General features: G+C 50.1%; 1 protein-coding gene across 3 annotated transcripts in view; it reads left to right on the top strand.

Moving 5' to 3' along the window:
• Positions 1-3812: 3812 nt before the first annotated feature.
• ZBTB7C (zinc finger and BTB domain containing 7C) overlaps positions 3813-26138 on the top strand; it is a 348220-nt gene continuing 325894 nt past the window's right edge. For all 3 annotated transcript variants that reach the window (XM_053205568.1, XM_053205570.1, XM_053205569.1), the window contains exon 1: positions 3813-4007. The gene's annotated coding sequence lies outside the window, so the exon portion shown is untranslated. The remainder of the gene's footprint in view (positions 4008-26138) is intronic.

The following is a 26138-nucleotide window of genomic DNA, read 5'->3' as shown; positions in this document are numbered from 1 at the left end:
CCTGCCTTGTGGTAACATGGACCATCGCTTTCATCAGCACGGGATGTAGATAGATGCAGCTTGGCAGCATGGGACGTAGGTGAATTCCTGAACTCACAAATCCAAGTTCCGGGACTGCCTCTGCCACTTCCCAGCTGTGGGACCTTGGTCATTACCATTGCTGATACCAGATTTCTCTTCGATAAATAACCGTGAAATGTATTGTGCACAGTTGTTAGGAGGAATGTACGATGGTCCGTGTCAGGAGTTCTGATTCTAGAGGAGCTCTGTAAAAGTTAATTCCCTTCTTTTCCCCTTCTCTGGAATCAGCCTTTTACCATCCTTGGGACACAGGTAAAGTTTTGAACCTGATTCCCTGACAATTTCTGTACGATTTATTCTAATAACTAATACTGATAATTTACAAAGTACTCCAAGGTGCTCAATATGCTCCTTAAGGAGTGTTGTCCATTGGGCAATACTTGCTCACAGCCTTTCTCGTTGGTCACCCCAGCATCTCGATGGGGTGGAAACTTCCCGTTATTATCCCCTTTTTATGGACTTGGAAGCAGAGGCACGAGGACATGAATGATATGCCTTTCTATGTTCCATGGCTGATAAGTGGATGAGTCTGGCAGGAGCCAGTAAATCCTACTACCTATGGTCAGATTTACCTATGATGCAGTTACCTACCAACAAGTATATTGCAAATGAGCCTTACAGAGTTCTCTGGATCTCTGTCCTTATGTGTTACCACACCTTTACCATTCTAAAAGGACTTTTCATTCATTTGGCTTTTTAATTTTTTAAAAATGTTTTAATGTTTATTCATTATTGACAAAGAGAGACAGAGCATGAGTGGGGGAGGGGCAGAGAGAGAGGGAGACACAGCATCTGAAACAGGCTCCAGGCTCTGAGCTGTCAGCACAGAGCCCGTCGTGGGGCTCGAACTCACGGACAGCGAGATCATGACCTGAGCCGAAGTCGGACGCTCAACCAACTGAGCCACCCAGGCGCCCCGGTTTATTAATCTTTTAGTGAGCACCTATTAGGTGTTAAGTGTGTTAGGCACTGAGGACACCAAGCTGGGGAAGGAGCTCAAACCCTTGTGGCAAAAAAATATCAAAGGAACAAAAATGTAGCATAAGAGCTGCTTAAAAATGTTATTATTATTTAAATTTTAGTTAACATACAGTGCATAATTGGTTTCAATAAAGCTGCTTTCTTTATTATTTTTATTTTTTATTTTTTTAAGGTTACATATTTTTTATTTTGTATTTTCCATTTGTGCAGGAAAAACATGCAAACTGACATAGTCTGTGGGTATTTTATGACTAGCTGCTTTCTTTAAAAATATTCTATAGTATTACTATTTGCAGACCATTCTCATCCCCATTGTTCTTAAATTTATAAGTTTTGCCTGCATGATTAGACTCAGTAGCACGGAGGCTCACTGTCCAGAACATGGAACCCTACTCCCACAGCTCATGGCATGGAAAGCCATTCAGTGATCTGTAGCTACAAACATCTGCTCTGAGCAACTGTACCCAGAGAAGGAAGGAAAATCTTTCCAATTCAGAGACATTTCTAATTCGGTAGAAAATTCTTTTCTCAAACAAAACACCCTTTCCATGGCTCTAGCTGCCCTCAGCCCCAGAACTGCAGTCCCATCATTTGTTAGCGCCTTGCCATTCCAGGGCTTAGATCCTCCCGGTACTCCCCAAATGCAACCCCATGCTTCTGGCTTAGAAGCTTCACCGTATCAGCTGGGTCAGCAGAACTCCAAATTGCTGAACACCCTTTAATGAAAGGAGAAGAGAGAGACAACCTAATTTGGGAGGGCAATGGCTCTTAGGGCTCGAAGCAAGGGTATGATTTTGCCACTGGAAGCTCTAGCAACTTGGAAGCCTGATATCCTGAATCTAACAATCTCTTAAGTTTCTGGGACGGACTTCCCTGGACTTCTTATGAACCTTTGAACGGTTTGGGTAAGGTGGTTGTTCAAAGTATTGAATGAATGATATTTACTTTGCAGGAAAAGCCAGGCGTCTCTAGCAAGTGGAAGACGATATACAAACCCCTATGTTCCGGATTCCCCTTTCATGTTTGTACCTAGCTGTCCACTGTCACATCCTATTCCAGAGTGTTTCTCCTGTCTTCGCTATCCCAACGTGGGGCCTTACAATGTGCATTTATTACACGAATGAATGGAGCGATAAAAAACGCCAATGAGCGACACTGGGAAGAAGTGCCGAGCAAGAGGTCCACACATTTTTGTGACTGCTGTAAAGGACGCCATCGAGTATCTCCAACGTGAAAAGACATTACCCAGACAGCAACAGCTCTCCTGCTCTTTCATTAGCCAATGGCCAGAATAGGCACGGGAGGGAGGGATTCGCTTTCTCGACCGTCCTGGCCGCCCCTCTGGGTCCAGGAAAGCTCAGCCCCTGCAGGAACTTGAGGACCGCCAACTTGCCCGCGTCTGATGGAGGAGCCCTTGAGAGAGAACCCGCTGACATCCGAGGGCGGGCAAGGGGTCCGAAGTCCGCCCAGAGGGCGGAGGGGTGAGTGGCACATATGCAGAGAGTAAAGCGAGTCCCTGCGTGTCCCGGCCCGCTGGTGTCCAGAACGTCTGGCCGAGCGCGGCCTCGCCCGCAACCGCTCCCGCCGTCGCTCGCGGGCGGAGACCTCCTGCCTCTTCCCTGGGATGGGTCCTTAGCGCTGTCTGTCAGTGCTCCGCGCGGCGCGACCCACCTAGACTCTCCCGCCCGTGCGGTAACAGCGGGGGCGGGGCTTGGCGGGACGGGGCGGAGCCAAGCGCTCCACGGGCCCGTCCCTGGGCTGCGTTGCTGGGCGATTGGATGCTCTGGAAGGCCGCCTTCTAAGGCCGTCCAGGGGAGTGACCGGTGGCCGCTGGCGGGTCCCTTGGCGAGCGGGGTGAGGGGTGCGGGGGCTCCGCCCGGCGAGGGGTGGGAGACCCCGCGCCCGAGCGGTCTCTGGGGCGGGGCTTCCCGCCGGGATTTGGGCGCCCTGAAATGGGGCAAGCCCGTAGTTGCTCGTGTCGGAGAGGTGTCTTTCTGACTCGCTGGAATTCCGAGAGCATTTGGGAAACTTCTCGCCCCCACTCTTTACTCCCTACTTTCGAATGGGAAAGCAGTTGCTGAGTTGTTTTATTTCCTCCCCCAACCGGACTCTGTAAAAATAGCCGTGCGCCGGGGCGGGCGAGCCAAGCACCGCCGCACCGCTGCCCCGGGCCGGGTGTGGACCTAAAAATACCCGGCGGTCGGGAGCCTGCGCTCCGGGTGCGGGCGGGTCCGGCCGGGCCGCAGAGGGCGTCTGGAGACCGGAGAAACGGCGGCCGCCTGGCCCCTCGCCTCGGCCGGGGCTGTCCCTTTAAATCCTGGAGGAGGCAAAGAGAAAAAAGGAAAGAAAGAAAAAAAGCCCCGAGCGGATGGTGGCTCTGCCTGGCCCCCCACTCCGCCCCCGCGCCGGGGTCCTGCCAGCCGCCCGCCGCCTCCGCGGGTCCGGGGCGTCCCCCGCCGCGCCGCCCACCGCCACAGTTCCTGTCAAAATAGAAATTCCGCGGAGCCGGGGAGGAGGTCGGGGCGCAGCAAGTGCAAGTGTGGCAGGCGGGGAGGGGGCGCCGCGGAGGGGGCGGGCGCGCGGAGAGGCGACCGTAGACATCCGGGCCCTTTAGCCCCGTGCGCCCCCCGAGCGGGTGGCGCGGGCCGCGCGGGCGCCGGGCGCGGGGCGCGGGGCTGACAGCCGCGGCGCGGGAGGCGGGGCGCGAGGAGGGCGGAGGCGCGGCGCGGGGAGGGAGGAGCTGCCCGCGCGCCCGCCGCCGCCGCCGCCGCCGCCGCTCGGCTCCACACCCGCCGGCGCAGCCCCGCCACGAGACTCTGACAGCGCGCGGCCCGCGCTGCTCGGGCGCACAGGCACGGACGGACCGCGGCGGCGGCGACGGAGGACGCGAGGACCGCGGCCCGGCGCCAAGTGCGGCAGGCGCGCGGGGCTGGCGGCGCGCAGAGGTGAGTGGCTTCGCGCGCCGGGCTCGGGCACCGGCGGCGAGGGTCACGGTCTCTCCCGCACCTCGGCCGCCGAGGCGGGTCAGGGGGTCGCGGGGCTCCCGGAGGGTGGCTCCGCATCGCCGACGCCGGCAAGCCGTGTCGGGGCTGTTGCTAGGAGGCCGGCGGTCCGCGCGCCCCGGGGCGCCGGCGGGGGCAGGGGCGCCCCCAGCGCGGCGGGCAGGAGGCGGGGGGCTGCGGTGGCTATTCAGGGGCTCCGTGCGGCAGCCATGCAACGAGAGGAGGCGGGAGGAGGAGGGAGGGAGGAGGGGAGAGCCAGCGGAGAGCGAGCCAGCGAGCGGGCGCCGCGCCTCCTGGCTGGCACCGCGGCCCGGAGCGAAGTGGCGCGCGGGGCTGGAGGGGAACTTCTGCGGACGCGTGCGGCCCGGGGCTCGGCGGCGCCTCCGGGCCGGGACGGGGCGGGCCCGTCGGCAGCCACAGGTGGTTCCTGCCAAAAGTTTTACCGCACTTCTGCCGGGAAGGCGCCGGAGCATTTTGGAGAGTGACGGTTTCCTGAGACTTCGGCACCCGCACCTCACACTGTCTCATCTTGAAGACGAGAAAGGGGGCTGGAAAGTCTGGGTGGGATCCCGCATCTCGCGCCGCGGCTCCCGGGCTTCGTGGCCGTCCCTGCCCGGGGGGGGCGCCCTTGTGGGGACTTCGGGGCTCCCGCGGCTGTCCTTTGGGAAGCCTCGCGAAATGGGCTCACGCGCGCCGTGCCTCGGTGCCTCGGGAAAGTTAGACTGAGGCCAGCCCGCTACCTGTCGCCCACACGGGGCAGCGCGGGGTCTCCTCCTAGGAACCGCGCTCGTCTTCGCTCCTGGCGTGCGTATCTCTTGCTCCTTTGAGATCCAATCGTCTCTGGCCGCTGTGCTGCTTTGTTATTCGGGCTGCTTGTCTGTTTCTTTAGGACGAGCCAAAGAAAAGGCAAAGCAGCCGCAACTCTCCTTTCCTTTGAAACCAGCTGTGGAGGTTCCTACCCAAACGTAGGCGAGGAGGGTCCAGGGCCGAGGGGAGCCCGGAGTCGGTTGTGTGTGCTCCCTGCCTGGGGAGCTTCACTGCATCCTTGGCAAGGCTCGGGCTGGGATGTCTGGGGTCTCTGAGACACAAAGAGGATGAAGGTGGGAAGAGAGCACCCCTCCGAAGAGGAAGATGTGCCCTCGTCCGCTCTGGGAGAGAGGCTCTGGGAGAGAAGTCCAGCGGTTTGGCCGGCTTCCTCATTGGCCGGTTGTCGAATCCAGGGCATCGAGGTTAGAACCACCCGGGGAGGTCCGGCCTGGGCTGAAAGGAATCTTTATCCCGGGAGTGGGTTTGATACCCACCTGGTGCAAGTCTGCACAGAACTGCGTGAGAGGTGGCTGGAAACACTGAGTCCTTCATTCCTGCTGCTGCTCCCTAGTCCCCTAACCCCACGGAGTCCCTGAGCAGAAAGCATGCCCTTTGCTTTAAAAAAGGTCACAGAATTTTGAAGCCGAAAGATAGCCTAGAGATATGAGGAACATTCATTTTACAGATGAGCAGACTCAGGCCCAAGGGAAAGTGACCTGTCACAGCGGTTAGAAACCCCGGGAGACTAGAAATGACATCAGCCTCCCAGACCAGGGTGGAGAGAGTTCCTTGGGCAAGGAAGGCCTTGTAGGGCCTGAGATCAGAAATGCCACCCACACCCCAAGCCGATCATGGGCTCATTGTCTGGTACTTTCTGCATCCACGTTTGCCAGCTAATGTGGTATATATTTCCTGTCCTCTGCCCTTGGCTCAAAAAAGAAAAAAAAAAAAATCAGGACTATCACTGAAGATTCCAGTCTGACTCTATTCCAACTTTTCCTGCTCCCTCATCACCCCAAATTCCTCAAACTCCTCTGGTAACATAATGCAGCTTGATTGGCCAAGATGAGTTTGCAGCTTGTCTCATTGTGAAGCACCCTCTTTCCGTAGGATGCCAGAACTCTGTTTTCCTGGTAATTAGGTTTTACAGATATTTTTGAAAGGGAGCCCAATTCTGGATCAATTACACTTGGACACAAATGTTGTGCTGTTGTGGATACCAAATGAGAAAGATGGGCTATTATCTGAGGGTGTTGGAATAAATGTTGTTATGAGTGTTTGACACAGCTATTAGACATCAATGAGTGGGTTTTCAGTAAATGTTTTTTACGCCGTATTTTATTGAGCAAACAAAGTGTCTTAATTAAAAAGAACTGGGAGTTGGCCACTTAGATTTTAGCCACTTGTTTCTTAGCAGTGTGTATGAGTGGGAAGGATTTGAATGGTAAACAGACTGATTGTTGAGAGAGCTTCCCCTCCCCAATCAAACTATTCTAGGGCAATGCTCATCCTTCGATATATATTGTCATGTACATCCAGCAGAACCATATTAAATCAAAATAGGTGTGGGTGCGGCCTGTGTCGATCTGTATTAGTCAGAAGTGACTTGTGAGAGAGAATATTTTGTAAGTTTTATTGCTTTCAAGGGCATGCAGTATCAGGAATTCAAGGCTCACGCAATGCCACCGAGTAGAATTCTTCTGCTCTCGTGAGCAGATAAGAATCCGTGTCTCCCCAGCTGTGACTGGGGCTCCTGTAGATGAGACCAAGACCGGGCATCATAATGACAGTCCGGGGTTACATTTGGACAGTGTCTTCTCACTTGCATTGCATGCTAATGTCAGGGCCATCCCCAGCAGGTGCACAGTTCAGCCCAGCCGTTTGTCTGTCTTACGGACGGGGAAGCTGAGGCAGAGAGAGAGGAGAGGGTGTTATTCCTACACTCCATGGAGTGCATTAACGTACTCTGGGCCTTCAGCTCAGGGTTTCCTGAGGTGCTTGGGGTGTAAGAGGCCGCCTGAACATATTGCCCACTATCCCTCTCCAAGCACTGCCATTGCAGAAGGGTGCAGAGGTGTGGTGGGGCTACAGTGACAATTCATGGGAGGCCACTCTCTCTGATGTTCCCCACCCCCGCAGTGGGTGAGCAGTTTCCTCCCTCTTATAGCAGGCTGTGGGAACTTGGGGGAGGAGGGACCAGCTGGCTGAGGCTGGGGCGGGGGTGTGGGATCTGTGCCTGTGTAGGGCTGAAGGAGTCCAGGCTATTTATAACCCCTCCTCTCCTCCTGGGAAGAAGAGACTCAAGGGTCTGGAACCATCCTCAGTGGTGACTTCTCCCCAGGGTAGCTGTGCCTCACTGGAAGAAAACCACCACCCATCTGCATGGTGGGTATTGTTGTGAACTCTGACCCACATGGAGGGGTCCTGTGGGGCCTCTTGGAACCTCAGCTGCTCTGGGAGTTTTAAGATACAAAGATTTTCTAGAGCCAGTGTGTGCACTGTTTCTCAGGCTCTGACCCTGCCCCCCCTTTACACAAAACGAGGCTTACCCCAGAAACCTCACAGGGCAGAACTTAAGAATCTGCAAAAGTGGGGGGCTTGGCTTTTCTGAATAACGGCAATAATGATTTTTATGTGCGGGGAGATTCTGAAAGCAACGTAGCAGATACGGTTCACCCTGACCATGAGCTGAAGCATTTCTGTGTGGTGCAGGGAGGTGTGGGGCTTGCACGCAAACTCTCCCTCCTTGCCCACCCCTCCCCTGGACCCCTGTGGTCCCCCTCGCCTTGACCCTCTTCAGACCAACACCTGAGTCCTCTTTTGTCTTCAGGGAAGCGGTATCTGTCACGCCACTGGTTACAACCTCATCCCTGCGACTGGGCATATTTTCCCCCTGGGTTGGTGGAGGGAAGAATGAGGGTGGGTGGTGGAGGAAGCAAGCAAGGCACTGAGCTTGTCTCTTGGTTCAGCCCCTTGCAGTGAACGAATCCTCCCATCAGATCCATTTCAGGGGCTCGCGGCAGGTTTTGCCAGGGAGAGAAGACAAGCGGGGGGCTCTACGTGGAGAGGTGGGTGCCGGGCAGCCCCTGGCCGCGGGTGGTTCCTCCCGAGCCTGGCCCGGGCATCACTTGCAGGGGGGTCTCAGGGGCGAGGCTTGTGTGTTGCTCATCATCACACCCCCAGCACCCGGCGCCAGTCCTGGGCCCCGCAGATGTTTGCTGAGCGAGTGCTGGGGGGCACTGGTGGGTGGGTGGAGGGCGGTCAGGTTTGCTTCTTCATTGCCGCCAGCAGCACGCCTTGGCACGGGGAGGCCAAGGAGGCAGAGAATCGGGGTGTGCGTGAGAAGAGCCAGGTTTCCACAGGCATTTTGAGAGCCCTGGGCCAAGCTGATTGGCCATTTCACACGGCCAGGGACGCTGGGAGCAACAGACAGCGATGGAATCTTTTTCTAGGAGCTGCCAAAGCCCAGTCCGACCTCACAGATCAAGCAGAGTGAGTTTCCTTTTGTCAGGCAGGTGGGCCACTCCTTTGCTTACTCTCTTATGGGGACCCTGGGGTCCGGCCCCTGCCTGTCTCGGGGACTCCCTCCATTGCCTGTACTCCACCCTGCTGGATCTTCTTTGTTCTGCGAACACATCAAGCCCATGTGTTTTTCCTTGACTCTTCTTTTCATGTGGCGTGTCCTTCCCTCAGAGCTTTCCCCAGTTGCCCACCATCCCCCCCCCGCCCCGGCCCCGCCCCGCCCCTTGTCATTCAGGTCCCAGCTGAAACAGCACCCCGTCTTACATTCTTCATAGCACCCACCTCTCTCTCGGATATACTCTTGATTTTCCTCTCGTCTCTGGCTTGTCTCTCCCTTTAGAATGTAAGCGCCACGAGCGCAGGGACCTGGTCTGTTTTGCTCCCCATTGTGTCCTTGGCCCCAGAACAGCACCTGGCATGTAGCAGTGCCCGAGGAGATAGATCGTGAGTGGGCCTGCCAGTGAGTGCCAGGGGTCTGTGAAGATGAACCATCCAGGGGCCCTGCCCTCTGATCTCTTCAGCCGACGGGCACAAAAACTTGCTCCCCTAGACTCTGATGGTGGCAGGAAGGGAAGATGGCATTCACGAGACACAGGCCGGGAGGGCCACGGCCACCTGGCGTTAGCCCTGACTCGACAAGGCCGGCTGGCTCAGGCAGAGGGGTCTTCTTTGCGATGGTATGTTAGGGGTCCGGAGCCCTGGCAGCTGAGCCGCCTCCAGGCCTGGAGCTCCTCTGGCCGGCTTGGCTGCCACCTCTCTCTCTGTTTATTTACTTCTTTGGTGAGCGAGAGTTCCAAGCATAATGCCATCCTTGGAGAGTCAGGAATGTTGTGTTTTTCCACCAGCTCCATTCATTCGCAGTCTCCTCGGAACAGCTGTGGACAGCTGGCTGCCAGCGTGGATGGAGGGAGGGTTTCTCGTCAGGGCCAAGGGGTGCACTCAGCCCTGCAGGAACGGGGGATTTCGTTTGTGTTTCGCACCCTGCTGGTTCCCAAACCCCACTGCCATGGTGCCTGTAAAAACAGATTCATGAGGAAATTAAAAAACTATTAGTGTTCAGTTTACCGCTTCTTTTCTGATTATGAAAGCAATGAGAGTCACGATAGAAACTTTGGAGAATATCGGCATGTGTAAAACTTAAACCAAAAACTGTGACAACACCCTAATTTTGGTGCGTTTCCTTCTGGTCTTTTTTCCTGTTCCCACCAAAACCCACACGCATGTGTGTGCACGCACACCCCCCACACACATATAAATGTATCTTAAGATTAAATGCGGTTTTCTGAAACGTTTAAAACTTACGCCATCTCTTTTTTCAAAAATGTTTATTTGTTTTGAGAGAGAGACAGAGAAAGTGTGTGAGCGAGCGTGCAAACTGGGAGGGGCAGAGAGAGAGGGAGACAGAGCATCCCAAGCAAGCCCTGTGTTGTTAGTGCAGAGCCCCATGCAGGGCTCAATCCCAGGAACCATGAGATCATGAACCGAACCGAAATCAAGAGACTGACTCGTAACTGATGGAGCCACGCAGGTGCTCCAAATTCATGCCGTCTCTTTTTAATGTTTATTTATTTTTGAGAGAGAGAGAGAGAGCGACAGTGTGTGAGCGGGGGTGGGCAGAGGGATAGGGAGACACAGAATCCAAAGCAGGCCCCAGGCTCTGAGCTGTCAGCACAGAGCCCGACGCGGGGCTGGAACTCACGAACCGCAAGATCACAACCTGAGCCGAAGTCGGACGTTTAACCGACTGAGCCACCCTGGCACCCCTCATGCCATCTCTTAATAAACGGAAAGGTTTCTTCTCTTGGGAGTCTGAGCCATTCCCACCTTGAATCACTGATATTTAGAAGAAAATGTATTTTCCACATTTCCCCACTGGCGGAGAAGATTTCAGTGAGCTTTACCTTCTACGGTTTAAATTAGGAAAACAATCCCCACCCCCAACACATGGCCAAAGCACTTAGGAAGTTACTGCTCACTCCTTATCTCTCTCTATCACTGTGTGAAGAGAGACATCACCATATCTCCTTACTGAGCATTCTATCACATTTACCAACGCCATCATGTTCTATAGAAACATATTTTAATAGATGTGTAGCATTCCTTCAAATTACGTATCATACTTGATTTAACTATTACATGCCTGCAAAAAACCAAACCCAATACCCATTCACTAATCATTCCTTGACCTAAAAGTAAAAATAGCAGGACAATCTTGAGAAGTAAGAGCCCACATCATTGGATTAGTGTGTTTAGGGCATGAATGTCTGGAGACAACCTTCACTCCTTCAGGGGCCCAGGGGCTTTGTCACCATCACCGCCATGTTGCCAAGACCTGGAAGAATGCCCACTGCACTCTAGGTGCTCAGGAAATATTTTGCTGAATGAAGGAAATGCAGAAGCCTTCCTGTGGGAAGAGAGGCCATGATTGGGAAGATGAGACCATGTCTGGCCATGTCAGGGCCTCTTTGGGGAGTGAGTTTGGCTGACAAGGGAGGGCAGGGCCCTGGGGGTGAAGGGGTGAGGAAGATCGTCACGTCCTGGGAAGCGGGAAAGGGCAACACGAGAAGCACTTCTCTGACTTACCAGTTTTGGGGGGTTTTTGGAGGAGGTGACGTTTAGGTGGAGTGTTGATATAAGGGGCTAGAGATGCTTAATTCCCTGGAGACAAGAGGGAGAGGGCACCCAGGCAGGAGAGCGGGCTGTGTGGAGCCTCAGAGTTGAGAGAACAAGTCTGTCAGCCCAGGATGAGGAGTCTGGAGGCCCTTCAAAACGGCAGCTCCTCATGAGCCCAGAACCCAGTTCCGGGGAGGATGGGCCCTCGTGGGTCACCGAGCTCCACCCTGCCTCCATGGCCGTACTGCAGGTGGGGACACTGAGGCCTCAAGAAGTTAAGGGATGGTGAGGAGCATGGGTTTTGGAGCTGATCAGACCTGAATCCTGTGGCTTGGCCACTTTTTCTGATCACGTTGGGCATGCTGCATAACCTCTCAAAGCTCTAGTTTCCTCGTCTAGAAAATGTCGAATGCCAGATTCATGGGGTGGATGGGGAAATGAGATGACACGATACAAAGACGCGGCAGGACTCCCGACAAAGACTGAGGCGTGTATAACGTGGAAGCCACTGTCATTCATGCGATTGTGAATTCGACTCCAAACCTGAAGGGAGAGGAGGGAAGGCGGAGGATTGGGGCCCCCAAACATCTAAGACTGTTTTCTTCCTCCTCCCCAAGCTACTGCCATACTTCAAGGGGACAAAAATCCCATCTACAGGAAAGATGACCATTGGGAAGCCACTGTTCATAAGGGTAGAATCAATGTCACGTGAGGGGTGCCAGAATCCCTCCCTCCGTCCCTCCCATGGAAGGGGAGATACGCTTGCGAAAATCACCCTGAGGCTTCAGAGGCTCGTTCTAGATGTCACTGGCGGGGGCACATTATTTACTCCTCAACTCCTGGGCATGAGTTGGTCTTTAGAACAGAGACTGGCCACACAGAGAGTGGCACATGGGGCAGGTCAGTTCTGCTGACTGGGAGCTAAATGGGTAACAGCACATGACCTGGAGCGGGGCAGCCTGGTAAAAATATAGCATGGGTCATCTATGTCATTTTAAGTTTCCCAGTAGCCACATTAAAAAAAAGGAAAAAGTAAAAGGAAGCAGAAGTAAAAAGCGAAAAGGAAATGCATTTAGTTTAACCCAATATATCCAAAGTGTCACCATTTCTCCATGTGCCCCTTGTCCCATTGCAGGTGCTCAGCGGTCCCCCGGGTCAGCACAGCCAGCCTGGGGCCCAGGTCAGGTGGGCCGGTCTGGGGGGCTGGTGTTACGGGGCGGGGTGGGGGAAGACAGCTGGGTCTCTGGGCAGGAACGAGTGAAAGCCAGTACCTTAGGGAAGAAGCAAAGGCTTGCGGGGCCTGACTTTTGTCCTGGCCCAATGGCGGGTGTGTTGTGTATGCCTGAGGGAGCCTTCCCACCCGTATGGTCCTCAGTTTCTCCATCTGTAAAATGAGCTGGCATTACTTCCAAGAACCATTCTTGGCTCTCATTTCCTAAGAGAAAGCCATGGGAAACAGACTTAGCCACTTCCTAACTTGGAAGAGGTTGGAGATGCGGCTTGGAGAGAAAGTTTGGGCGGCAGAGAGATTGTCCAGGCCCCACATTTTCAAGTATGTCGTAGAAAGTTCTGTCTGGACAATTTAGAGAGACACGTAAGCCTCTCTAGCAATGGCCAATATCCTCTCACCACCATTACGTTGCCTTTATTTAAAAGTATGTTCTGGGGACGGAGGGAGCTAACTATTATTTGTAAAAAGCTACGTATTTTCATTGTCTTTAAATCCTGAAGCGGCTTCTTGTTCCTGGGTCATCCCAGACGGCTGTGAATGGCAGGCATAAAAGAGGGGAGGGGCCCGCAGGAAACATTAGAACAAAAAAGGAAATCTTCCAGCTCTGTCATCAACGGGCACTCGGCCTGTCCAGAGAGGATGTGGGAAGAGGGAGGAAAAAGGCAGCAGGTGTGTTTGGAGGGAAGGGTGTGTCCGCAAGTGTATTTTAAGCTCCCGAAGTCAGACACATTGGTTTTATTGCACTCTGGCGAGGAGGGATTTGAGGTTTTTATCTCCCTGCCACAGACAGACTCTCTTTCTCTTTTTAAAGGAGTGTCTCTTCTTGTTAAATTCGACGCTCGTCAAGTGACTAGGTGTATCTACCTGAGGACCTCTGATTCCCACACGGGGAAGGGGCCTGCCTGCTTTAAGGGCTGGTCCAAACACTTCCATTCACAAATGAGGAGACGGAGGGTCAGAGAGGCCCCAGCGCCCTCTGGTTGCCCGTCAAGGCCGCGGAGGTGGCCACGGCTGCCGGGGCATCGTTTCTGCCACGCAGGGCTTCCTCCCCAGATTTCGTCTCCTCCACAGTTTACAGATGACTCAACAGGCTGCCGTGAACCATTTTTTTAAATGAGGATTTCTCTTGTATGTTTTCCTAAACTAGATTTTTTATTACTTTTCCACACATTGTTTGCCTTGAATTTTTAATTTAATTTTTGCGAATAGGTCAATACTTACATGGTTTAACATTCAAAAGGTACAAAAGGGTATTCAAAACGAAACATCTTTCTCTCTCCTCGTCTCTTGGTCCCCTTACTTTGAGGCAACTGCTGTCACTGGTCTCTTCAGCGTAAAGACACGTTGTGAACATACAAGAAAGTATGTATACACGTGTGCAGGTGTACGTACACGTGTGTCTGTATTTTTGAAGGTTTTTACCCAAATGGAAGCATACCACACACCCTATATTTCACTTTACATTTTCCACTGAACACAAAATCTTGGGCACATCTGACTCTCCGACTATAAAGAACTTCTTCGTTGTTTTTTGCTTGTTTGTTTCCACTACATAGATTCCATTGTGTGGGTATTCCTTGACTTAGTGAACCAGCCCCTTAGAGTTAGAGATTTTAGATGTTTCCAGTCTTTTGCTTATATAATACTCTGGGTTTAAAAAAAAATTTTTTTTTACATTTATTTATTTTTGATAGAGAGAGACAGAGCATAAGTGGGGGAGGGGCAGAGAGAGGGGGAGACACAGAATCTGAAGCAGGCTCCAGGCTCTGAGCTGTCAGCACAGAGCCCGACGTGGGGCTCAAACCCACAAACCATGAGATCATGACCTGAGCCGAAGTTAGATGCTCAACCAACTGAGCCACCCAGGCGCCCCTATAATACTCTTGGTTTTTACCCAATGATTTTTGTTATGAAAGCAATCCTTGAGTTTTCTAGCGACACATTGACAGCATTTTAAATTTGCTGATTTATTGTTCACAAAATAAAGAATAAAATTTCAAAGAATAAAGTTGCTTACCTGTTTGAGGGTTAAGAGGAGAATAGACAATTTTTTGCATTGAACTTTCTGGAAAATGAGTTAGTTGCCTTGTCGGCAGTTGTGTATTAAACCCGTGTTTCTGGAGTTCCTACTATGTGCTGGGCAGGTGGTGGGGGAGGGGGAGGTACAGGGTGCCCGGGAGGGGGCTCTGGGCCGACTGGCTGTGTGTGAGCAGCAAGGCTTTCTGACCACAGCTTGGGACGTCATGTCCCTGATTCCTCTCTGCTGCCTCTCTCAGCCACTGCACATCTGTTCAGATTCCAGAACCCCTATTCTTACGCTTCACTTAAATGGACACTGAGTTTCCTGGAGAGTATTCAGGGAGGGGTGTAAAGAGATGGTGTAAGTTTCAACATGACCTGTGTCATGCTCGTTGAAGAAGTGTCCCCTCGGCAGGAAGGCCTGGGTAGGATGCAGGAGGAAATCCATTTTGTTAAGGGGAGGTCAGGCTTAACTCCCAAGCTGTTAACTCCCAAGTTAAGGGTCAGCAGATCTTAACTCACAAGGTGTTTATCCCCTGTGTCCAGTTTGTTTGTTTGTTGTTTATTGTTTAGTTTGACCTGCTTTAGCTCAGTTCTGGTATGCTTCAGGGGATGTCATCCTGTTGACCTTTGCATTAAACAATAAGAATTTGGGAAGAAATAATCCACTTCCTATCAATGATTAGAAACATGTATTTCAGTCTAGAAGCAAACTGGGAGGATTTTTAAATTTCATTTATTTTTTTAATTTACATCCAAGTTAGTTAACATCTAGTGCAAAAAGGATTTCGGGAAGAGATTCCTTAATGCCCCTTCCCCATTTAGCCCAGCCCCCCTCCCACCACCCCTCCAGCAACCCTCTGTTTGTTCTCCATATTTAAGAGTCTCTTCTGTTTTGTCCCCCTCCCTGGTTTTATATTATTTTTGCTTCCCTTCCCTTATGTTCATCTGTTTTGTCTCTTAAAGTCCTCATATGAGTGAAGTCATATGATATTTGTCTTTCGCTAATTTCACTTAGCATAACACCCTCCAGTTCCATCCACATAGTTGCAAATGGCAAGACTTCATTCTTTTTGATTGCCAAGTAATACTCCATTGTATATATATACCACATCTTTATCCATTCATCCATCGATGGACATTTGGGCTCTTTCCATACTTTGGCTATTGTTGATAGTGCTGCTATAAACATCGGGGTGCATGTGTCCCTTTGAAACAGCACACCTGTCTCCCTTGGATAAATGCCTAGTAGTGCAATTGCTGGGTCGTAGGCGAGTTCCATTTTTAGTTTTTTGAGGAACCTCCATCCTGTTTTCCAGAGTGGCTGCACCAGTTTGCATTCCCACCAACAATGCAAAAGAGATCCTCTCTCTCCGCATCCTCGCCAACATCTGTCGTTGCCTGAGTTGTTCATGTTAGCCATTCTGACAGGTGTGAGGTGGTATCTCATTGTGGTTTTGATTTGTATTTTCCAACTGGGAGGATTTTTTACTCATTGACCAATATCTGTTTCCTATGGCATTTTAGGAAATTGCTTTTTTGGGAGCTACTTAAAACACTGTTGTAAAAATGCAACTACCAGCACATAGGAATACCAGGTCACTAAAATCCCAGAGGTGTGCATTTACCCATGTCTTAGAATTCTGTAGATGGATGGTTCTCTATTTCAACTTCTATGAGAACCACTTGCTCATGACTTTGTGGTTCATGAGAATTCGTCAAGGATGAGAATTCGTCTCTTGTTATCCTCTGTGTGATGTGGGCCAAACAATACGTGTTGTTGGGGTGATGCATGGACAGAAACAGAAGAAAGGATTTGGAGGCTAGGAAATTCTGTGCAATGGTTAGGTGGTGAGATGTTCTGGAGAGATTCAAGGACCCCATTCCAAGGCCTATGTTTGCATAAGCTTTCCCCAGAGGATTTATACCCATCTTTGTAATCTCAAGGTTTCTCTGACCTAGTACTGATTTACAAATAAATACAAACCACTTGAACAAAAAAGCCTGCCTGTTATTTTCCTGACCATTGGTATCTGTGACTTAGGAATCTGTGCCATGATGAAGCATTATTAGATTCAAAACTCAGCGGATGAACTGATGTCCATCTCAGGTTCCTTGCTTCTACTTTGCAAAATATAGAAAGCTCCCCGAGGGAAGGAAGTGCCTCCCATTTCTGGCTGCCCTCTGATGTTAGATGTGCTTGTGCCCATTCTGCAGATCATCTGCCAAATCAGACTTCAGCTGGTTTCCAAAACTCAGAAACTGTGTGCACAGGCCGGGTCGTACATAAGAGAAAGCGGAGGGTGAAACCCCTCTCCCTGTCCTGCCAGCCATTGGAAGATCGGGGAGTATGAGCTTGCCTTTGTCTACCTGGAGCCCTGGATATTTTCTTAAACTGCTTTTGACCGGGGTGGGGGTGGAGAGGAATGTTGTAAAAGTGAATTATCTGATAAAGTAACATCTCTGCTTACATTATGGAAAACTAAATCACACTGTGTTCTGTCTTCGTTGCTTCTTCGTTGCTTTGCCAGAAATTTCTCATGACAGATTCTGATGCACCAGACCGAGCCACCTGGCTGAGCGGCACCTATTTGCAGAAGTCATTAAAAGCCATTGTTTAACTAAAGGCTTTTCTTTTCCTTCCTTACAATTTTCAAGACCCTGCATTTGCACAGACCTGACTCAGCAACATTCTATTTTGGGAATTTGTTACCTCTTTCTCAGATTCTGGACTGCGGTTGCCTAGTTTTCTGCTCTTTGCTCAGGAATGGCCATTGCATGATTTTGGCTGCAGGTCTGAAGTAGTGTCACCACAAAAGGACACATCTTTGTACTAGGACCCTGCCCCGGCCACCGAGTACCTGGATGACCTAGTTCCCCTTCTTGCCTGCCTCATGGACAACGTAACATTTTCACCATTGTAAATTGTTACCTTGTAGCCATTTGACAGAGGGTACAGCCTTTCAATAGGACTTTATGTGCTTGCCTGTACACACACACACACACACACACACACACACACACCCTTCTCTCCTCTTCTCTTTCTCTCTCTCCTTCCCTCCTTAAATGGGATCATATGTGGTAAACACCCGGTATAGTGGCTGTCACAGAGCCCAGACCTTAATAAATATTATCAACTACGACTCATAGTATCATATCATGTTCAAAAGGAAACTATAGCCCCACGTTCCTTTGTGGCCACGCTTGAGTTTCAGAAAGCTCTCTTAGCCTAGTGACCCATTCTGTTGTTGTTGTTGTTGTTTTTTTTTTTTTCATACTCCATCCATACACACACAGCACATTAAGAGTCTGTTCATTCTTGGGATGTGTGCAAAATTCCAATTCCTGTCAAGAGAATTTATGTGTGGTTTTAGAGGGGATAATCGACCAGTTAGTATGTGCGCATGGATTTTATACACACATGCGTTGCCGTTTACAGCACACATTATAACATCTTCAGTCTCTGCCAAGAATGTGTATTTCTTAGCCCTGTGCATTTGCATATTATGGGTTCATAATTTCAAATAGCTGTAAAGATCTCTACAGAAAAATGTAGTCACTGTACTCTGATGTTCTAAATCTCAGTGCAGTAGTAGAACTTGGCTAATTTTTGCCCTTGCTAATGTACTAGCTCCATAATTTTTACACACACACACACACACACACACACACACACACACACACCTACCTCTGACTTTAGCTTACTTCTAAGCAAGGATTTACTAGCTGGGAGCTGAGTTATGCTGCCTGTCCCCCAGACTTCATTACCTTCTCGGAATATATCATACACACGGCACAATATACTGTGGTCTTATTACAGATGATTACAAAGAAAAGGTTTGTCAAAATAAATGAACCCACTGCATCTGATTTTTTCCTGGCTTGGGTCCCTTGCTTCCCACGCTCACCCCCGGCCTGAGGCTTCAGTCATCTGCCATGCCTCTGGTGTAGCTCAGCTCCTTGACTCGCTCATCACAAATTGCTGTCTCACTCTAACATCACCAGAAAATCCAGCCACCCACACCCCACCCTCTAATCAATCATTAGAGAACTTGCCACTGGCAGTGCTCGATTTGACCAAACAAAATAGAGCAGCAGGAAGAAAAGTAACTTAGACATTTTCAAGATCTCACAGGTATAAGTCTCCTGAATTTTAAAAATAGTCAGATGGGAGATTTTCTTTTTGAAGTTCAGAACAACATCAACAAAAAAAGGATGCCAACTTGAAGTCTGTTCTACCCTGTTTAAGTGTAAGGAGTAGTAAATACCCAGACTGTAAAAATCTTCAAATGTGATGGATGCTGTGGAAATACTGCCAAAATCCACAGTTGCAAGGCTAACCTGGGGGTTGCTGGCCCGGAGAGACCAGGCCAGGGCTGGGAACGGGTTCTAGTGGCTTCTTCATTGTGTGGTCTCCTTTGCTCTTTCGATGTCCCATCAGAAAGTAAATGCTGCCAAGAGCGCCCTGAAGATTGGGAACTGTATGCCCTTTGGGGTATCTGGGAGGGTCCCTGCTTCCCGAAGGCGAAGGAATATCATTTTTCTGGCTGCCGAAGCGGCAGCCGTCCGTTGACTCAGATGCCTGTCGTTGCTGACCTCGGGATGCCTTTCAGGTTCTGCCCGGGTTCTGAGCATTTGTGTTAGTCCTGCGTGTGTGCGTGTGTGCGTGTGTGTGTGTGATCATCTCAAAAGTGTCTGGACCAGCGTCCCCTTAGTTTTGATTCAGAGCTGAATTGCAGAAAAATCAACTAAACCCTTTACATTTAAAAAATTATTTTATTTTTTTTTCAACGTTTTTTTATTTATTTTTGGGACAGAGAGAGACAGAGCATGAACGGGGGAGGGGCAGAGAGAGAGGGAGACACAGAATCGGAAACAGGCTCCAGGCTCCGAGCCATCAGCCCAGAGCCTGACGTGGGGCTCGAACTCACGGACTGCGAGATCATGACCTGGCTGAAGTCGGACGCTTAACCGACTGCGCCACCCAGGCGCCCCTAAAAAATTATTTTTAAGGAACGTTTTTAACTGCTTTATCAAAGTATAATTTACATGCCATTGGATTCAGTTTGTTTTAGGTTCGCAATTCGGTGATTAATTTTTAACGACATATATATTAAGTTAATGTGTATATGTCAAGAAAGGGGGGTGTCAGTGAGGTCCAGACTGAAGGGGGAGGAAAAGGGAAAGGATTCTTTTTGTCCCACATAGCCCACGCAGCGATGTTCTCTCACTCCGCTCTCTGTGCCGAAGGGAGTCACGTGGGCAGGAAGTGTGGTGGTCAGAGCAGGCCCATGGGGTGGTGGGGGACAGAGTCTAGGAGGGCACCCCCACCTTGATTCCACAAGGTCCTGCCCTGGCAGGTGGGGCTCTTCAGCTTTGGGACAACAACCGTTCCTCCCTGGTCATGCACAGTTCACAAATGCCAAGGTATTGTCACATCAAAAGCATATTCATTAGCGCATTTGGCCAAAACCATTTCCTGTTCTTGCTAACAGAACAGGATTGCTGCATTGGATTTCTGAGGTCATCTGGGCCCATCCCCCTGTAGATACACAACCAAATATCATCCTGGAGCTCAAGTAAGTGACCCAGGGACACTCTTCTTCGGGGTGGAGCTGGGACTGAATCCGGGTCGCCTGCCTGTGTAGTCCAGTGGCAGGGCCTTGTCATCGCTGCCCTGCTGGAATGGCCTCACGTGCACCACCCAGGAGACGTGGGCAGAAAGGCAAGATGGAGGTCCTCAAAGGCCCATCTGTCTCCTTACAGGGGTCCAGTGTAGCAGCTCCCCAGCCCGGCTCCAGGGTGCCTCCTTGCTAGTTAAAACACTCTCAGTAAGGACACTGCGCTCCCCCTTAAGAAAAAAACTGATTTTTAAGCAATTCTCGTCAACTAGCAACCCCAAAAGGAGTAGGGATCAAGTGAAGAACCCCAAAACTTAGCTCCTTATTCCCAAAGCAGCGATCCTTTGATTATATCTGACAACTCCAAGCAAGAAATCAGGCCAAACAGAGAAACACGGCCATAGCTGCATGCTCTCGGACTTCTGTGCAGAAACCACTATTTAAAATCCTGGTTGCATTCTGTTGGTGCGTGCGTGTGTGTGTGTGTGTGTGTGTGTGTGTGTGTGTGTCTGTGAAAAAGTTCTGAAAAAGCTATATTTTGGGATAAAAAAGAGTGTTTCATCTTGAAGAATTCAAAGCTTTGAAAAAAAAAAGGTTAGTGAAGAAACCAATTGTATGTAGATGCAAGTACTTAATAGACACCCAATGTGTGGGGGAAAGGGAAGATCTTATGCTTTGAAAGGGGAACAGCCTTTCCTCTGATCCAAGGGCTCATCATAGGGAATTCTCCCTGCTGGGATGCTTACTTAGAAGGCCTTTTCTTTCAGCCTTTGCCAGCTGGTGTGGAGCAGAAAGCCAACTAATGGGGCAGAAAGCCAAGCTCTCCCTTGTGCTGGGAGCCAGAGCGGGAGAAGTAGGTAGACAGCCTACCCTGAACACAGGAGCGAAGTGGTGACGGTAAAACAGTGGCAGTTACAGCCGGGACAGTTGAACGCTTGAGCCAGTAGGAGCTAGATGGGCAAGAAGGTTCTCTCACTGGGGTCCTCAGACCAGCAACATCAGCATCTCCTGGGAACCTCTGAGAAATGCAGATGATCAGGCCCTTCCCTACTGAGATACCTGGAACCAGAAGCTCTAGGGATAGACCCAGTGAGCTGTAGTGTAATGAGCCTTCCTGGAGGTTCTGACAAGTTTCTGACAACTCACAAGTTTCAGAGCCTTGGCTGTAGACAGAATGGGGGTTATGTTAGGCCATGATTCATCGATAACAGATGGGGGTCAGAGTATTGATTCTGTATTGTTTTTAGGAATGTGCTAATTCATTAACTCATGCCTCGTCAATTTAATAAAAGAATTTTTCCTATAGAAAAATTTCCTATAATTCCTATAGAATATATAGTTGACTGAATTGCATATCAAAAATCCAGTGAGTTGGATATTATATGGTGGCCCTTGAACACAGTTTTGAACTGTGCAGGTGCACTTATAGGCAGGGTTTTTTTTTTTTTTTTTTTTTTGATAAATATAGTACAGCACTGTAAAGGTATTATTTAAGATGATTTTCCTAATAACATTTTCTTTTCCTAGCTTATTTTAGCGTTGTTAATCAACTGTTTATATTATTGCTAAGACTTTTGGAACAGGAGGCTGTTAGTTAAGCTTTTTGGGGAATCAAAAGTTATATGTGGGTTTTTGACCGTATGGGGGGGTTGGCACGCCTAACTACTGGTGTTGTTCAAGAGTCTACTGTTTTGCATTAGAACATGTTAAGCCTAAAATATTTCCATGCATTTGTAATAAGGTCTTTTAACAGGTGCTTCAAAAAACAAAACAAACAAAAAGTAAAAAGTATACTCAGAGCATAACAGAGGCCTGAGGATCAGACCCACTGGCTCTAGCTCCTGGCTGCGCCTCTTACCGGCAGTGGGGAATTGAGCATATTGAGCATATCTAAGATTTTTGAGCCTCCTTTTTCTTGTTGAGTAAAACCAGGGTACAAACGACCTGCTTCATGGAGTTCTTGAGCATCCATGAGACTGAGAAGTGCCACCTAGCCAGAGTCCAGCTCAGAGAACTTCCCTTCCCCTGGGGCCGCCTCCGCCCTGAGGGCCCTGCCAATCTGTGGCGGAGGTCCCCTAGGTGACCGTGGTTTTGCTTGTCTGGAACAGAGGTAGCGCTGGAGGGGATTTTGGTGAACCGGCCCGCTCACTCCATTTTTATAGATGAAGAAGAAGATGGGCTCTCTCACCCACGCCGTTCGTCAGTTTGTCCTCACACATGTGACCCTGCACCACATGAAGGTGAATGTGAGAGCCAGAGAAAGGCTCCTTTGTTCATCGCAGAGGCCTCAGGACAGAGAAGGGACCCAAGAGGCGGCCTGTTCTCGCATGGTTTGCCACTCAGTGCGCCTCGGTTTCCCCCTGTAGGGAGAGCACAGCTCCCAGGGAGATGTAGAGGCAGTGCCTTTTGGAGGCAGGCATATGCATGGCGTAGCTGCCCCCTGCCAGGGCTGGCCCACCTTGGAGAAGGTGGAGTGTGGGTCTTATTCTGCCAGTGGAGCAGTGGAGGCCCTAAAAGAGCAGACCCTGGGGGGTGCGGAGGGGCTTGGAATTTACTCTGAACGTGAAGCTGTTGGAAGATTTTAAGTAGGTGAGCGATATGCTGTGATTACAGGTTTTAAACAACCACCAGCAGCTATAAAATATTGGCCTCTAAGTGTTACCTCTGGGGCTGTGACGGGATGGTGGTGGTGGGGCTTTTACTTTGCATTCTATTTATTATTCTTTGTTGCTGTTTGTGTGATTTTGACCGTGCCTTTTATTCTGTGTGTGTGTGTGTGTGTGAAAAACTAATTAAAAAATGAAGTACTTTTCTAGACCAAAGACAAATAAATTCTGTGGAGAATATGTAGTACTTTGGAAAAAAATGATCAAAGCGAATTGCTCAACAAAAAAAGGACACGGTGGTTTTGGTATGATTCCATTCTGATAGAAATGGATCTATGGGTAGAGACACTTTGGAGTAAGTGAATATTACAATAAGATTAAGATTAAAATTTTCTTGTTCTAGCCTCTCTGCGCTTTCCAGTTTTTTTTCTAGTATGGACATAAATTACTTCTGTAGTTAGAAAAAAAAATAATTATTGCTTTTAATTAAAACAGAAAAGAGCACTGGTATCTTTGGACAACCCAGCCAACGCTCTTTGATCTGGGCTCCCAGTCCAGGCCTTGTCGCTTCCTGTGGACATCCCTAGTCTTATCGAGCATCAGTGATGGGACCTTTAAATACACGAAGAATGTGTTTCTGTTGGGGCTCTTCTGACTGCAGCTCACTAAGCATAGGGCATACCCACAGGTGGAGAAGGGACTCCAGAGAGACCTGCAAATCAATAAACAGATAATTCGCTCATTTGGTCATTCATCCAAAAATTTGTATCAAGTCCCATCTGTGTGTCGGGTACCGTCCTGGGCTCGGCAGATTCGATAAGGCATTAAGGAGCATGATTGCTTGCTTTTCCTCTGAGCTCTCTCCTTTTTGGTATGGATCCAGTTCTTCTATTTTCAGTAGGAGAGAGCCTCACTGCACTTGAATGTGCCTCCAGCAGGCCTCTTGAGGCCGGGGTTTGGACCTAGGGTGGCCTGGATGGAGGCGAGGCTATAAGCCCACTCGGGGGAATACGCAGAGGCATCCCGACCCTCCCTACCATTTATTGATTTTTCCTAAGCCAGGCACTGTGCTAAGTGGTCACACATATTTTTAATCTTTGCAACAACCCTTTAGATTCGAGAAAACCCAGCATCAGAAGTCAAGGGGCTGGCTCGGGATCGCACGGCTAGGATTAAGCCCCAGAATTAGGAATTGAGCCCACGTCTTTTTCATCTGTCTTAGTCCCAGTGTCCCTACCCTGCCCTTCTATGATCCATTCTACAGAGGTGGTCCAGGCCCTCAAGTGCTTGCAGGGTCCTCGGGCAGGCCCACAACACATACATGCGTGCGTGCACACACAGAGAAACAGTTAAAAGGCACTGGGCGTCATCACTGTATGAGTAAATGGCAAAATACGTGTTTGCAGCATGCAGCGTTAGCCTGCTACTGTTAGCCTCAAGCCTGCACATCAGTTCAGATCACAGGGCAATTATTTAGAAAGTATGATGACTCAGACAGGGTTGGGCCGAAGTGTAACTTGGTCCAAATAAAGCCTGGAGGCAGGGGGAGGCCAAATGAGCCCCATAAACAAGACAAGAGAGTGCAAGCCTTGAACTCTAGGGGAACATAGTTTTAGGTACCTTTGTGCCCCTCCGAACAATCCTTCATCCCTGCCTGTTCGAGATCAGTTAGTCCAATCCTTCCATGAGAGATGGTGTAAGTTGCCCAAGTGTCTCTTCCCTCTAGTAGCAACTTCTAGATCAGTATTTGTCTGTCTACATGAAATTAGATCTTTTCAAATCAATTTGCTAAAGCCGGCTTCTCTCAGATTTCCCGGTGTAGAAAAGAAAGCAATACAACCACTGCTGTGTTTTGCAAACACTTAAACAAATCAGCCACAGTGTATTCTGCTCTTTATATGTGCCCAACGCACTGCTAGGTGCTGTGGGGACGTCTGGGACAAGATAGGGTACCTGACCTTAAGGAAAATATTCCCTTGGGACACCTGGGTGGCTTAGTTGGTTAAGCGACCGACTCTTGATATCAGATCTCATGGTTGTGAGATCAAGCCCTGGGTCAGGCTCCTTGCTGAGCGTGGAGCCTGCTGGGGATTCTCTCTCTCTCTCTCTCTCTCTCTCTCGCTGTCCTTCTCCCACCCTCTCTCTCAAATAAGTAAACACTTTTCAAAAAAGAAATATAGTCCCTCATCGGGGAGAAGGCGTGAATGTCCGTTGAAACAAGATGAAAAAGAAAATACGAGGCAGCATCGGAATTAGGCGGCAAACTGGTATAGATGTTCAGAAGGGGGACCACATGGAGGGTGGGAGAATGAGGGCAGCTCTGTGGCTGAGGTGGGTTTTGAAGCATGGCTAGGATTTTGATGGGCAGGAGGAAACAGTCTTATTAAGCAAGACTGCATAGCTGATTAGACCAGGGTCCAGAGTGCAAACCATGCTTTCTTTCTCACTTTGCCAAGCGGTGCTGCTTATGATATCATGCTCTCAGCTGGCGTGTCACTTCTGTCTGACTAAGGTGCCCTGCTTGTTCGTGTGCAGGCCCATAACCTCTTCCTGCTGCTCCTGCCTCTCCAGCCCATCTCCCTGCTTGTCTGTCTGGCTCAAAGAAAGGCAGAGGCAAAGCCAAGAAGGTCAGACCCAACTGTTTGGCAGCTTCCCGAAGTTCAGGCAAGAAATTGAGTGGACGAGGCGGCTGGCCATACAGTGATGCTACAGTGAGACCTGAGAGCTGGGTGTGGATTTCAGACCACCTGGTTTTCCAGCTTTCTCCATTACAGCTGCCTCTTAGAAATAAAACCCATTTGTCTTGAGCATCGATTAAAACGGAGGCTGGCTTGGTGGGTTGGTGCACTACATTTCATACTGGTCTCCTCCTCTCTAACCTAACCAGCGGGTCTTCCTGGAATGCTGTTTGGCTCACTGTACCTTTCTACCGAAAGACCTCCAGTGAGTACAGATTTGTGACCCCCAAATTTACTCTTGACCAAGCTCTTGAGTCTCATCATCTCTGCATCTTTGCATACCCTGACCCCGGCTACTTTGCTGTCCCTGAACATGACAGGGCATTTCATTACAGCTTGTCAGCCTGCACGTGAGTGTTGCTCCCGAAGGTTCTTTACTTAGTGCTCCTCTAGTGAAAGGCAGCTCATCTTTTCAAATTCACCGTACATGCCTCCCACTCCAAGAAGACTTCTTGGATCATCCTGCCGGAACAAATTGCTCCCACAGCACTGTGGACTAAAAAAGGAGAGAGACGAGGGAGAAGGTGCATGCTGGGCGTCTGGGAGGACTTAGAAGGTATGGCAAAGCGAGGCTCCAGAGAAATGTGGGGAACCGCTTGGGAGGGTGGGGGAGAAAGAGCGCCTTGAGAAATGTTTCTGTGGGTTATCACGTGGTGTCTGATGACACTCGAAGCAAGACAGGACTGGAATCTCTTACCGGTCGCTATAGGTTGCTGCACTCTGCATCTTTGATTAGGGTCCTCACGGAGACTGGGTGATGTGGGGCGCCTGGCTGCATTCAGGTGACCAACTGCACTGTCCCAGCACGTCTACACACAAGCCTTACTTCGTCACCCTACACCCAGGGTTCTTTTGTATCTTGCCTGCTCCTCTGTGACCTGGGTTTTCCAGAAGAGCTCTGATTGGCGGTTTGGAAA

The sequence above is a fragment of the Acinonyx jubatus genome, chromosome D3 (genome assembly GCF_027475565.1).
Source record: "Acinonyx jubatus isolate Ajub_Pintada_27869175 chromosome D3, VMU_Ajub_asm_v1.0, whole genome shotgun sequence".
NCBI classification, from domain to species: Eukaryota; Metazoa; Chordata; class Mammalia; order Carnivora; family Felidae; genus Acinonyx; species Acinonyx jubatus.
The sequence above is the reverse complement of the archived record's forward strand: the minus strand, read 5'-3'. Positions and strand labels throughout refer to the sequence as shown.